Source organism: Peromyscus californicus, unplaced genomic scaffold (assembly GCF_007827085.1).
Source record: "Peromyscus californicus insignis strain IS unplaced genomic scaffold, ASM782708v3 Scaffold_11__1_contigs__length_118956290, whole genome shotgun sequence".
Taxonomy (NCBI): domain Eukaryota; kingdom Metazoa; phylum Chordata; class Mammalia; order Rodentia; family Cricetidae; genus Peromyscus; species Peromyscus californicus.
This window is the reverse complement of record NW_026294402.1, coordinates 79039228-79053715: the sequence shown is the minus strand read 5'-3', so window position 1 is coordinate 79053715 and position 14488 is coordinate 79039228. Positions and strand designations below refer to the sequence as shown.

The following is a 14488-nucleotide window of genomic DNA, read 5'->3' as shown; positions in this document are numbered from 1 at the left end:
TGCTGTTCATTTTTGAAAACTTTATGATACGTTTTACAGTCTGCAGAAGTAGGGTCTCCCAAGCTGATTTTCTTTGGCTGCTTTCCAGGCTATCACAGTTTGTTTTATTTATACCAATTTAGTATTGATTTGTTTAACTTCATCAAGTAACTTGCTTGTATTTGATTAAAATTATAATTTAACCTTGGAAGAACTGTCGTATGTAATATTAAGTCACCATTCATTAATGTATCAAATACAAAGCGAAGAGAGACTTTCTCATCACGTAAATATAATTTGTACTTATAAGAAATGTTCTAAAAATTTCCTTAGATATTTTTATGCATTTATAATATTATATATTATTAACACTTCCAACTATAGAGTCAACACTGGGAAAGCAAAGAGCTACCGAGGGAAGCCAAATTCAAGAAATTTAAATCCCGTGAGTAGGCATTAACAGCAAAATGAATTCAATGATTTTGAGCTGATTACAGCTGCTAAGTAATATGAAAGGTATAAAAATGAATATGGCATAATGCCCTCTTCCATAACTTTGCAAACGGGATACATGACCAAAGTCGAAAGTGATTACAATTCTAGGTTAGCATAGGACCCTTGGCGTGATGAAGTAAGAGGAGAGGGAGGATGTGAGAGAGCTGAAATGGAAATGTTTGCTAAGTCCGTGCAGTGAATGGAAGAGGTCATGGAAAAACCATGCGGGAAGGGACTGAAAAGGAACCCAAACACACACACCAAACTGTGCGCTCATCACCATTCTTTACCTGCCTAATAAACACTGAGAAATGTCACGCTGGGACACCGCGTGCTGCATTCATCTCTGACAATGACACCAGCAGGACATCTTCTGTTCTATAACAGGACACAGCATGGGCCTTCAACATTATTGAATTGTACCTGGAAAAGCCTCACCTCTATTTCAACCCCTGTACATAGCATATATAAATCTTAAACATGTCTTAATGCAGTCTGTATCGTAAACTCTGTAATTAACATTGCGCTCCTCATGAAGCAGTGGTGTTTTCTTTTTTAAATTACCTTTTTTTAGGCATCAATAAAGTTGCTGAAAAATTCATTTTCACATACAGACGGAGATTCTATTATGGAAACTGCTGATTTACAATGAATCTACTCTACAGTACATTCCACTTCAGTGGAATATACATCCTGCTTTTTCTAAACCCATTCATTTATGTGAAAAGCTAAGTCTTTAAAACCATGATGCCACCTAAAAGGGAACATTTAATAAATATCTCTTGAACAAAATTTCACCCATCTTCTGTAATTCTAATGTGGGGTTTTCATTCTGTTTTGGCAAGATTTATAGCCCGAGTTAACCACTGCTCAGAAATCTTCACCATCATCAAGCAAAGAAGTACAGTGTAACAGTATTCAAAATCACAGTTAACAGAAAAAGAACTTTTAAGTATATTTCAAAGTTGTGAGTTAAAAACACCATTTTATATTGACATGTTGTATACAGTATGCTTGGGACTATGGGAATATATTTATTAATGATACTTGAATGATATTTAGTAGGAGTTATCAATATCTTTAGGGATTATATGTGCCAGGTGCTTCATGGATATTGTTTTCAAGCATAATTCCTGTGTACACTCTATACTTTCACTTACACAATGTCATAACTAAATTATAACTAAAAAATAAGTAAAAACAAAAAACAAATTAATATATTACAGATACATAACTAAAAAATAATTTCCTGGGTTTTATTTTCATTAAACTTTCTCAGTTGTGTTTCCAATATAAGACAAACATGTCAGCAGTTAGAAAGTAGAACTTAATAATATACTTCATCTCTAAGCTCATTTAGATTAAAGCCATGATTGAAATAGCATAATTCTTAACTTTTTCCTCATTTAAATAGATACATACTTTATATTTCAGTGGATAGTTTGTTTAAAATATTTACCATGAATTTCTGTAAGAATTCATTTTTTGAAAATTCAAATAATTCTATTCCATGTGTATTTATATTAACAACTCAAACTCCAAAGTCATACTGGCATAAATGGCTTTAGTCCTATTCCTTTGGTATGAAATTATAGGCTGAAGCCATGGCATCTGGGACATAGCCTATAAAATGGACATCATTAGTACTGCTTGGTGGAGCTCCAGTTAAACCCAGTATATTCCACTCCTATTCACGTTATGAGCAATCAGGAAATAAAACAATACGGAAATGCACATGGGAGTTGATGCAACACTGTCATGAAGCATGTATTAGAGAGTGGTTTCTATTCCCAAGGAACAAATGTAGTTTCTAACACTAAATGTCAGAAGTCAAAACCACTCAGCCTGGCATTTCCAGAAGTGCTAACCAGAACGAGGCAGAGTTATGGTCATGAAGGGTTCAAGATGTCCTCTGTGGCAAAATCTAGGGAAAAGGTTTGTGCTTCCAAATTCAACCATCAGCATCCTCCTTAACTCCTATCCCTGGGTGCATGAAAATGAGAAAGACATAGCCCTGTGAGACAGCTCCCCTCAGTTCGTCACAAGACAGTACAACTTCCAGTTCCCTGCAATGTATTCTATTTTTGGAATTCTAAGTTCTGATGAATTTAACAAGCAAACTAGCTACTAGTTTTTCTCAGAGGGTTTTAGTTTCCTCACGTCAAAATAATAAAGACAAAAGATAAGAAACTACAGTGAAAAGATAAGACAATAAGGAACTACATGCTATTAATTGTGGTATAATCAAGGAAGCAGTGATGTAAACTGGAAAATGGATGATTGAGAGACTCCATTGACTAATGGCTATACATATACATATGGCCATGGCAAATGTGGCATATTTGATAACTACATTTTAAAGGGCATCGTTTTATAGAATGGTATTTTCAGGAATGAATAAATCTTGACATTAAATAAAAAATAATAAAAAAGTCACAGGCTTTCAAAATTGTTTTCATTTAACTTTGATAATTATCACAGATATATGTGCCATAATATACATATACACAGAAGATTTTTCTATATAAAAAGTAAAATTTTATCATAAAAAAGTACTGGATTTTTTTTTTACTGCATTCTTTTTTTTTTTTTCAAAATAAGGGAAATCTACCTACACCTTGACCCATGTCTTGTGTTCGGCTACAATAAAATACCTGAGGATGAGGGCTGAAGAGACATCTCAGGGGTGCAGAGCACTCTCTTCTTTTCTGGAGAACAAGGATGTGCTGCCCAACACCCACATAGTGGCTGTAACCAGCTGTACCACCAGTTCCAAGAGATCCAATGAAGTACAAATTTAATCTTTATCAATAGAAAATCAGGAGTCAGATATCAGGGTAAATATCTGAAAGAACAAAGAAGCAGGGGAGCAGCCACAGTTGCTAACTACCTCTCTGTTCCTCCCACCAAAAGGGCTGTGACCCTCTCTCAGCCTCGCCTTACCACTTCCTCTCTCCTCTCACTATAGTCCTCCAAACCTCTATGATCAGCTAGTGGGTGGCCTCGCCCTCTGACTCCAAGCAAGCTTTATTTGTCAGAAAACAACCAAAATATCACACAACAGTCTAAAGCCCTTCACAGGCACCAGGCACATACATGGAAGGGGAAGGAAAAGAAGTGGGGAGGGAGGGGAAGGGGGGAGAGGGAAGGGGAAGTGAAAAACAGAAGAACCAGACAGAAACCCAAATCTCCACGAAGCATCTGTTAGAAGGGCTTCACTCAGGCTCTTCTAGGGTGGCTCTAATTTCTCAGCCCTTCATAAAGTCCGTGTGTGCTAATACTCATGGTGACCATTAAGGCTCAGCACTCCAAGGGGACAAATTCAAACAACTACTGTCTGCTACAGCAATGAATAGTAACGTTTTACGTTTCTTATGTAAACTGTTTAGGAATATGCATCTTTTTGTTCTCCACTGTATACTCAGGTTTCTGTTCATCTACCTCTAACCCTATTCCTAGCCAATTAAGGACAAATCTTCCCTACTACTGATAACTTGCAGTATTTCAATGAAGCAAAAGGTTCATAAATATTGCAGAAAGAAGAAAAAGGATTTGTGTAAAAATTCATCAACATCCCGGTATACACCAGATTTCAGGATGTGCATTATTATTGGAGGCCCTTTTTTTTAATTGGGATAATTCAAGCTTCCAAATGCCTTCATACTTGAAAATTTTTCCTACAACACCTTTGTCAGACAGTGCATAATTCTTCACTGTGGTCTTTCAAAGTTCTCCTTCTGTGAAAAACAGGACAAAAGCCTTAGTGATAGCACACACTGACTTCATGGATCCATTATATTAGACATGTATTCAATTTTTCCTTAACTTTGTTTCTCTGGCAACATAAGAACATCCTCTGTCACTTTTCTTTGCATGCTTCGAACTGTGAACTATACCCTGCATATATATATATATATATATATATATATATATATATATATATATATATACATACATACATACATACATACATACATATACATATATATATAGTGCATTTACTGTTGCATGAATATTTTTCATAGTTTTGGTGTTCCACCAATCACCAAGAGGCAAAATTTTAGAGTTTATTTTTCATTCCTCAAGGTTGACTCTGTTGTTTTGAGTACACATAGGCTGTCAGACTGAAGTAATTAAACTTCTCTTCCTTGTGTTTATAATCAGCATCTGTCATTTTTTACAAACATTTTCACATGATAATGTGCAGCACTGTCAGACTGGGCATAGTACCAGTGACAGAAGGTAACATTTCTTGAATCATCAGAACTCAGTAAGAAACATGGCAAGCAGTGAGTTTTTTTTTTATACTGGAAATCTCCTGTGCCATTTTTATGTAATTCATATATTCACTAATAATAATTATGTACTTATTTCAAACATAATTATCATTCATATTTCATATAGTTGTGAATATGAACTTTATATATACACATATATACACATGTATGGATGTATATTGTGTGTATACATAATACATATCATGCGTCATAAAGGAAACATGAACCACAGCAATTGTTTAAGTTAGGTTTAATAAACTATTTCTTTAAGACTATAGAAAGTAAATATTTTTATTTTTCTGAACCTATCAGAAAATTGAACATGTAGTTGTTATTTATATGATAAAAGAAAATACTACATTAAAATGTTAAAATGTATTTACATTATGTTATATATTAGATTTAGGTCATTCATTACATTTTGCCAGGTTTCCTGATTTGGAGTTTGACAAAATAGAAGGATTTGGGAAGGTTAATTATTTTAATCACTTGCATCATTAAAAATCATCAATATGATGGATTTTTAAAATATAGGCACACTTCAGTTAGTATTTTTATATAATTCATTAATAAAGCATCTCCCCATATTATTGTTAATAAATACCCTAACACTCATTTTACTGCCATTGGATTTGAACAGAATATAAATCAGATGATATAGTATTCTGAGACACAGAATACTGCATAGAGTACAGTCATACTCATCACTTCCGTATATTGGTGATGCTATATATTTTCTAGTTTTCATTATAAATAAATAAATATATATAGTGAATTATAAGTCACAGATTTCAAAGAAATTTATGAAGATCAGATTTGCAATTATGTCTCTTTTTATTTTCCTCTCAGCCAAAATTCTGAACATTTAACAAGTAAACAACCTTCCTTGTGTCTTTCCAGTACACCTTATTTTAAATATTTTATTATAAAATTCATCAAGTGATAACTTTCTTATTTTTTGCTAATTATTTTCTTGCTGTGAAATATTCATGAGTAAAAACTTATTATAAATTGTGCAATATTCACAATATGATATGAAGTGAAAAAAATACACAATTTCTAAGTCCTTTTTAGCTCAGAGATTCCATGATATTTCCATATAATAACATTAGTTGACAAGATATAGAGCCAATTATCAGTATAGTGTTTGGCTACAAAGACTTTCTGTCATAAAAGAGATACAAAATACATAATAAACATAAATGTCAGAGTATATCAGTGAAAATCAATGATCTTCAAAGTAAATGAACTGATTTACTCTGTAAAGTAGCATCTGACCACAAGAGTTTTAGTAGCAGACCTTTGGTGGGTGGCCCAAGCTGTCATTTTCTCTTAGAATCTTTTTTAGCCTATAAAGATCCATAATTCCACAATGTCCAAGAATTTTTATCATTATGGATAAGGACTTTAGATTTTACTAATAATTTAGAAGATGGTGTGATTATGTTCAACTGATGTCTAAAGAGAAGCTTCCTATATGAAACCCAGATTTGACACTGTCCAATGAAGATGATCAAGTGCTTCCAAGAAAAAGGAGGTCATGAATTGTTTCTAGAATAGAGACATATAAATACATCCACTGTTCCTCAAATTACTTATGGTCTAAGGAAAAAGAGATTAGAATTTTAAGTTACCTCAAAAACATCTCATGATTTTTAGCATGTTGAAGTTTTAAACTATGATTCAACATAATATAAAGCATAATTCTAAGTGCCTAGAGTGGTTTTTAAAATATAGCAGAAATTAAGAATATAAAATATCAAGCCGGGCGGTGGTGGCGCACGCCTTTAATCCAGCACTCGGGAGGCAGAGCCAGGCGGATCTCTGTGAGTTCGAGGCCAGCCTGGTCTACCAAGTGAGTTCCAGGAAAGGCGCAAAGCTACACAGAGAGACCCTGTCTCGAAAAACCAAAAAAAAAAAAAAAAAAAAAAAAAAAAAAAAAAGAATATAAAATATCAATCTCTGATGCTTTTGCATGACCTGCATGGCATATCTGTTGACCTATACCTTATGGAAATGAAAATTCAGAGAGCAAGATCCATTTGTCCTTATTGTCCTTATTGTACAACAGTCACACCAAGTAGTTGCAACAGAGACCTTATGATCCAAAATAGCCAAAATATTTACTGCCTGGCCTTTTACAGACAAAAAGGTTACTAACCCTTAGCCTAACTAACAAATCTAACTTAAGAATAAATGCTTAATGATGAGAAAAGTGAAAGTGTAAAGAATTACATTCTGTGACATATACTCATCATAAATATAATAAGTCTGTAGCATATGAATAAAATGTAAAAGTGATATTTGTGACCTGGTGTCCTTTGATCTAAATTCTGATTTGTCTGCCTTTCTCTATTCTTCATTCCAATCCAGTACATACTATTCTAAGAAACAGCTTTCCCACCAATGTCTCAAACCCAACTCTCTATCCTAAATTCTTGGCGTCTTGGTAAAATTTGTTATGATACAGTTTCAAAGTTTTCCATTCCCTACAACATTGGGAATTTCCTAAATCTGAAGCTCCCTTTGTGGTGAATCATAGTAATAATAAGCTGTGAATAATTTGTTTGCTGTAGTATAGCAATGTGGTAGCCAGGGTCTAAACTGTTCCAACCAGTTGAGAAAATATAACCCAAATCTGAGAGTACCCAGAGGGATAGATACACTAGCTGCAGCTGTCTTCAAAACAATTGAGAGATATAATTTTGGTTTTATAAGGTAAGTAAATATGACTAATACAACTTAGTCCATTGCGTAAGATCCTACTTTACGCTCCCAAGCACTCTCCAGGGGTGCCTAGAGGTGGAGTCCTGCCAGACTCGTAGGACATTAAGAAACTTTACTCATAACTTATTTGCTATCCTCATATGCTCTGGCTTCCACCAAAAGCCTTTGCCACTAGTTGAGAATTCAGATGGGATTTCTTCTGTCCATGTGTGGGACTGGATTTGGCACAGGAACTGAAGGAGCTAGGTTAAGAGGCAGATGTGGCTCCCTAACTTGGGATTCTATGGCTGGAATATGGTAAGTAACTGGAAAGCAGGGGCCACTAAAGTAATGCCAAAACAATCAATTCCTTACTCAATGCCCTAAGTGTATTGGGTCCAGTAAATCACAAGCATCACCAAAAAGACTCCAAGAGAGAATGTGACCTGTTTGACAGAGTATGGGTGGGTGTCATACTCATATCTAGCCTAATCAAGCACTAAGAGCTATCATTATCTATTGAAAGTATAACAAAACTGTTACCACTAAAGCGAACTGTGATTTCATAAGGACCTACAGTCATCTCTCTGTGTTTACCAGGGCATCACAATTTAAGCCATGAATGAAATTACAGTGGGATTTAATAACCACATGCTCTTCTATATAAGTTTTAGACTATGTTCACTTATTCCACTTTCTTTCTTATTTGATACCTGGTTTGAACTATCTTCAAAGAAGAGCTAGGAAGCCTTACCACGAAAACTGGTACAATATGATGCATAATCCTTTTAATATCCATTTAAGCACACTACATGTATATATCCTTTAGATATAATTTTATAGCTTAAAATTACACTGTAAAATATTTCAGTAATATATTCTGTCAGTATTACATTTTATATGATCATTCAAAGGGTACACAGTAATCTAGAACATTTGTTACTCATGTTTTCCAAGATTTGCTGTATCAACACTATTATGAAAACAATCAATCATTATTGCTTTAGGTTAAATATCTAAGAATATGAATTTTTCTTTTATGGTTCATGTGGAGTATTCCTTATGTTTAGACATAATAATCTAGTAAATCATACTGCACAATTATCTCTTAGTAAGATTGTGCCATTCTTTACAGAGCACATCCATGAAAAGCAGACGTTGGAAGGTACAGACAACCACCATTACCATGGCCTTGTACTAAAATAACGCACCCAAGTCAAATTTTCTCTGGCTTAAAATGGTGAGATCTACTTTCAACCAGAGGAAAACCCATTGCAATGCAATACTAGACAAAATATCTCCGGTGTCCACTTGACACAGACTGAGAGCAGGAGGGAGGGTGACGGAAGGAGACAGCCTTCAGCTTCCCTCCTCGCATTTGCTTGGTCAGTCTCCCCTACTTCCTTATATATTTCCTGCAAAGATCACCTTGGCCAGTGTCCTGGGTTCCTCCCATTGCTCATGGAGACCTGAACCCTAAGTGGAGTCTGCATTTTTCATCTGTCCATGGCCTTTTAAAACCCAACTGGAGTCCGAATAGAAACAGACATAAGGTATTTGTTTCGTCTTTTTGCAATCCTGGAGACAGACCCTGTGATCTCAAACATGTCCAGCAAGCACTGGCACACTGAGTAGTAGACCCAGCCATTGTTTACTTTGAGACATGGTCTCACTAAAATGCTTTGTCAGGCCTTGAACTTGCAGTGCTCTTGCTTCAGTAGCTGGGATTAAAAGCCTGTGCCACCAGGCTCAGACCTAAGCCACTATCTCGACCTTGGAGGTAACTGGTGTGTGTTTCTTCTTTGGCTAGGGCTAAGTGTGAGAGGGTGTATTAACTGACTTAAAAGTCTCTTCCCTTTACAGTTTGAATTTCTGTGATTGTTTCAAAAAGGAATGAGAAAAAACTCAAAGCATACAGCACATTGCATTGTGGGGAGCCATGTGGCCTAATTTCAGATCAGCATATGAGTGTTTGTCCAACAGGTCTCCATGAGGCAAAACCCGTGGTAATGGACTCTCACTCAGCAATACTATGCAGGACCCTTTTGAAAGACAAGAGAACAGTTCGAGAAATACAAGCTAACTATATGCAAGCAGTTTATGGCAAATAATTTCTATTTATGTAAATATATGATGTGTTAAGTTTTGAACAATGTTGCATTCTTGAAAGTGTGTGTCTATGCTTATTACCTTTTAGCTTTGTAAAGATGCCTGGCTTGAAATTTAGCCAAACTAGAAAAATACTGAACAGTTGCTTTTGGTTTAAAAGTTGTTTTGGTGCAAAGGTTGGGAAAAAACATATTTGACATATTTGTTTTTACCAGAGGTTAATGGCCGAGAGTGGGCGAAACATGCTTATTTTTGAAGTATAAATAAATATGACTTGAGATATCCAGGGCAGGTCACTTGTATGAAATTCATCTGGTGGTTGGACAATTCTTCTTCTGCCCATGTCCCTTCCCAGTTGCAGGACCTGAACCTAGGCAGTGGTAGGATCACAGCATTGCATTGTCCCACAAACTATCTGAATTATTTTCTCTTGTATCAGATCTTCTAGTAAAATTAGAAATGATTAAAACTCTAGCATGCAAACTTAAGCTTCATAAAAGCTGAAGACTGAATTTCCTCCACAATCAAACACAGCTAAATAATATGAACTGAAATCATAAACCTTTGAAAAGATAATTCACTTAGGTTTTCTGAGTTCTTCCACATTATTTCTGCTACCTTCAAAAGCTTTAAAATATGACAAATTAATACTGCATAGTATACCAGTTAAGTAACTACGAAAATTTTCAAAGTCAAAATTAACGAATGTTACATACAGAGGTAAAGATGTTGTACATAAAGACATGCTGGGTAGAGTTTTTTTTCTTTTATTTTTTGAGATTATGATATAATTACATCATTCTCTCCTTTGTTTTCCTCTCTCCTAGCCCTGCCATTTGCCCCTCACTGCTCTCTTTCAAATTCATTTTCTATTTTCATCAATTGTTGTTACAAGTACATATGTATGTACATGCATCTCTAAATACAACCTGCCCAGTTCATATGATATTACATGCATATATGTTTTAATTTCATTTTAATTCAATTTTAGATTAATACTACATTAAAAAGGCACTTAAGTTACTTACATTTTAGTTTTGTGTTATAAAATATGAGACAATGCTTTTTTCTCTTTTATCTTCTTTCAACTGAATATAGATTCTTTTTTAATTTTATTCTCATTCAATATATCCTGATTACAGATTCTCCTCACTCTACCTTTCTCAATTCCTCCCTACCTCTCCTTACCTCCAGATCCACTTCCTTTCTGCCTCACATTAGAAAAGAATAGGCTTATAAGAGGTAAAGAAACATGACAAAATAAAATATAGTAAGATAAAGCAGACACTATCATATTAAAGTTGGATGCCGTAAACCAACAGAAGGAAGAGTCCCAAGAGCAGGCAAAAGAGTCAGCAACCCACTCATTCTCACAGTCAGGCATCCCATAACAATACTGAGCTAATAGCTATTGTATATATTCAGAGGACCTGGTACCGACCTGGGCAGGCCCTGTGCTTGCTGCTGCAGTCTCTATGAGCTCGTATGTGCCTTGCTTAGTTGATTAAGAAGGCTTTGTTCTCCTGGTGTCCTCCATCCCCTCTGGCTCTTACAACCTTTCCCCTGCTCTTCCTTGGTATTTATAGGTTTGCGAAGATGAAATGGAATGAGGTTAAAGCACTTTGAAAGTAAATACTACACAAGCAACTAAGAATTCAGGATGTGTAGTCTTTTGAGAAACAAAAGCTATGTTTTCTCAAAAATAAAAATCCAAATTCTGAATGAATTTCGACTGAGGATCTTACAACAAATCCCCACTCCAATTAATACAACCATAATGAATAGATAAAACAAAGACTAAATGACTTGAAAAAACTTATCACTTAAGAATTTATTCTTAACACATCTTTATTCCATTTAAAAGCTTCCCCTGAAAATTTGGTTAATTAATACCAAAGATAAAAAACAAAAATGGAAATCTCATAGAATGACTAAAAAATCATTGAAAGATTTAAATGTGCAAATGAACAGTTATGGAGTTTATAGCTACAAAATAATAAATTCTAGGAATCTTGACAAGTTTAACTGTCAACATAAATTAGAAAACTAAGGGAAAGAGGTCACAGACATGTATTAATTTTGTGAGTGAATCAATAAATAGCTAAATATGCTTGTTTATAAGATATAAAATTTCTGCTCTTAGGTATGCATGTAGCAAAGAAAGTGGCAGGTCTATTACTACATTCATACATACAAATAAATCAAAATTACTCTTGATATTTTTCAATAAATACCATTGAGTTTTTCTCATATCATAAGTATTCTTACAAAATAAGAGCTATTTTCTGAGAACCTATTAGTTCAATGTTTCCTTAAAATTTACTTTATTTTTTCCTGCAAAACAAAATTTTAAATGTTTATTGGAAAATATCAACTTTAAATGTGCTTTACATCTATAGAGATGATAATATATTTAACCACCTTCTCTAGTAAATTTCTTTTCTTAGGTCCAGGTCTACCTAGATGTAGAAATATAATCGTGTGGCTGATGAGCTATAAACGGAAAACTGCTAGAGACAAGAATTCCCCAGGAAACTTTTGTGCTCTGGAGGACAAAATACAAGCCCATTGCAGGATCCCATTTTCATTTGCTTCATACTTAGAATGTAGACATCTGGATCTAACGCAGCCATTTTGCCACCATGGGATCCAAATTGGGCATGGTGAAAATAACACAACAAACCAATATGGATCATTGGATTCTATCACTGAGTTTCAACACTTTGCCTAAGGGGAGAACTTATCTCTACCATTGTTGGTTTACAGCTGAACCACTGTTGATTTAATACTAGGTAACTTGTTACTAAAAGTGTTCGTACTTTACACATTATCTGGACACGTAGAACAAGAAATGTGCACACAGAAACTGATGTGCATGAGATGCCATTAATTATTTATTGTATCTGGGTAGTGAAATTCTGAGTGTATTTTTCTGTTTTTGTACTTTGGAATATTGCTTGATTTTTTCATAACTAGAATACATTAGGCTTTCAAAGAAAAGGATGATAGATAATTCTTCTAAAATTTTAAGTGGCTTTGATGTTGGATAAAAGCATTAATTCAGAACACAAAGATTTATTCTAAATGTTTGGTGGAAGATGATTTGAGAGTCAATCTTGTAAACGTTATTTTGTTGTGAGAAAATTCCAAGACAGTTTGGGGCTGCAAAGATTTGCTCATGCTTAGTCTGATTTACTGAGTGAAATAACTGTTGTGTTAGTTTTTCAATGAACATTGTTGTTTCTTCACATATAGTACCTATCATTTTCAATTTTAATTTGTTATTGTGATAATATAGCATAGTATTTCATTCATTTTTATACCTTATGTTAGACAATTAATAATTTAATCACAGATATGAACATGTTTATGTGTTTTATATGGGTTAATATGCTGAAATATATTCATGGCATAATACCCCAGACAAATTTTGCTTTATTCAAAAATACTTTAATAGTGTAATAAGTGAGCATCTATTTAAATAATAACTGACTATGTATTACTTATCACAGTTACATAGATATGCATTTCCTAATCTACAGTATAACTTTTCATATGTCAATATATTACTTTTTATAATTCAATAGAGTTGTCACTCTTCATTATAATAAATCACGAAGGCCTTCTACGATATGCCATAATACATTAAACTGAGTATTTTTAGAGTCATAATTCAATTAACCTTAGACACTTGAACAGTTCATGTTGTTTTTTGGTTGGTTAATGTTTTTACCCTATAATTAAATTTATTATATGCTACTCCATATTTCAACAGTTTAAAACTATCATGTAAAGCAGATTGTAAAGGAGCAGTAGCTTGCAAAGTGTAACAATGCAAAGACATGTGCTTTGAGTGAAAGGGTTTGTATTCTCTGAGTATCCACTAGCACATCAGTCAGTTAGATCCGTGCTTATGTTCTGTTTCAGGAATTAAGTGAAGCATGGAAGATTTGTTTTATTAGTGTTCTTGCTCAATTGTAGTTACTCCCAAACTAAACAGATATCTTAAACTACTTAAAATATGTGAGGTTTTTCTTTATTTATTTCTCCTAACATGCTGTCTCATGAGATTCTTGATCTGTTTTTTTTCTCATTTTTCTTCCCTTGTTTCAAAGATGTTTCATAGAATTCCTTCCAAAACAAGATAAATGATAATGAAAAAATGTCAGTAGGATTATAGAAGTAAAGGAAGCCTCTGCTGGATAGCACACATCTGGTTCAGCAGTGATCTTTTTGAAGAGAAGACCTGGAGTCTAGACATTACTGTAAGTCCTTCCTTGTTTCTGTGTCTAGAAAGAACAAAGTAATAGAAACAAAGAGTAAGTAAGATGGAACAATTATTCTGAACACATGAAGTAAGAGAGATGACATTTCCCTGAATGAAAAACAAGGCAGAGTAACATATTTTTTCTCATTGAACATTGTGAAGAGTTCATTTTTAAAACAACAATCTGAAGATCAGAATGTGATATATTTATTACCGGATGTATGTACCTAGTTAGATTATGTAAAGTAAAGGGTAATAGATTTTGGAGCAAATGCATGATTATACAGTATCCTTGGTTGAGCAGCCAAGCAAAGTACAAAAGAAACCAATTATACCCCATGTTGTGAAATTGCTTTAAATTTCCACTCTGAATCCCTGTTGGTTAAACTCTTGATTAACTGCTCAAAATATGTTATTACAAGACTGAGAGAGCTCCTGGGGTCATTAAATCCCTGCGGCATACCTTTGTAGGCAAAATACCATGTATCTGCTGAGGGCAGAAGTTTAGTGAGGAGAATGAAGGAGAGCTCTGCATCACCATGCTGGGCTGTGTGCCTCTGTGCCATTCCACTGCAAATGTTTCCAGGAAACATCAAGTAAGCACTGAAGATTAGTTATTAAATAAATGAAAGGGAAAGACAACTTCTAAATCGCT

General features: G+C 34.3%; 1 long non-coding RNA gene across 2 annotated transcripts in view; it reads right to left on the bottom strand.

The window, feature by feature from the left end:
* Window positions 1–7624: 7624 nt before the first annotated feature.
* Window positions 7625–14488, bottom strand: part of LOC128096257 (uncharacterized) — a 33311-nt gene continuing 26447 nt past the window's right edge. For both annotated transcript variants that reach the window (XR_008213571.1, XR_008213570.1), the window contains one exon: window positions 7625–13855. This is a non-coding gene — a long non-coding RNA (uncharacterized LOC128096257). The remainder of the gene's footprint in view (window positions 13856–14488) is intronic.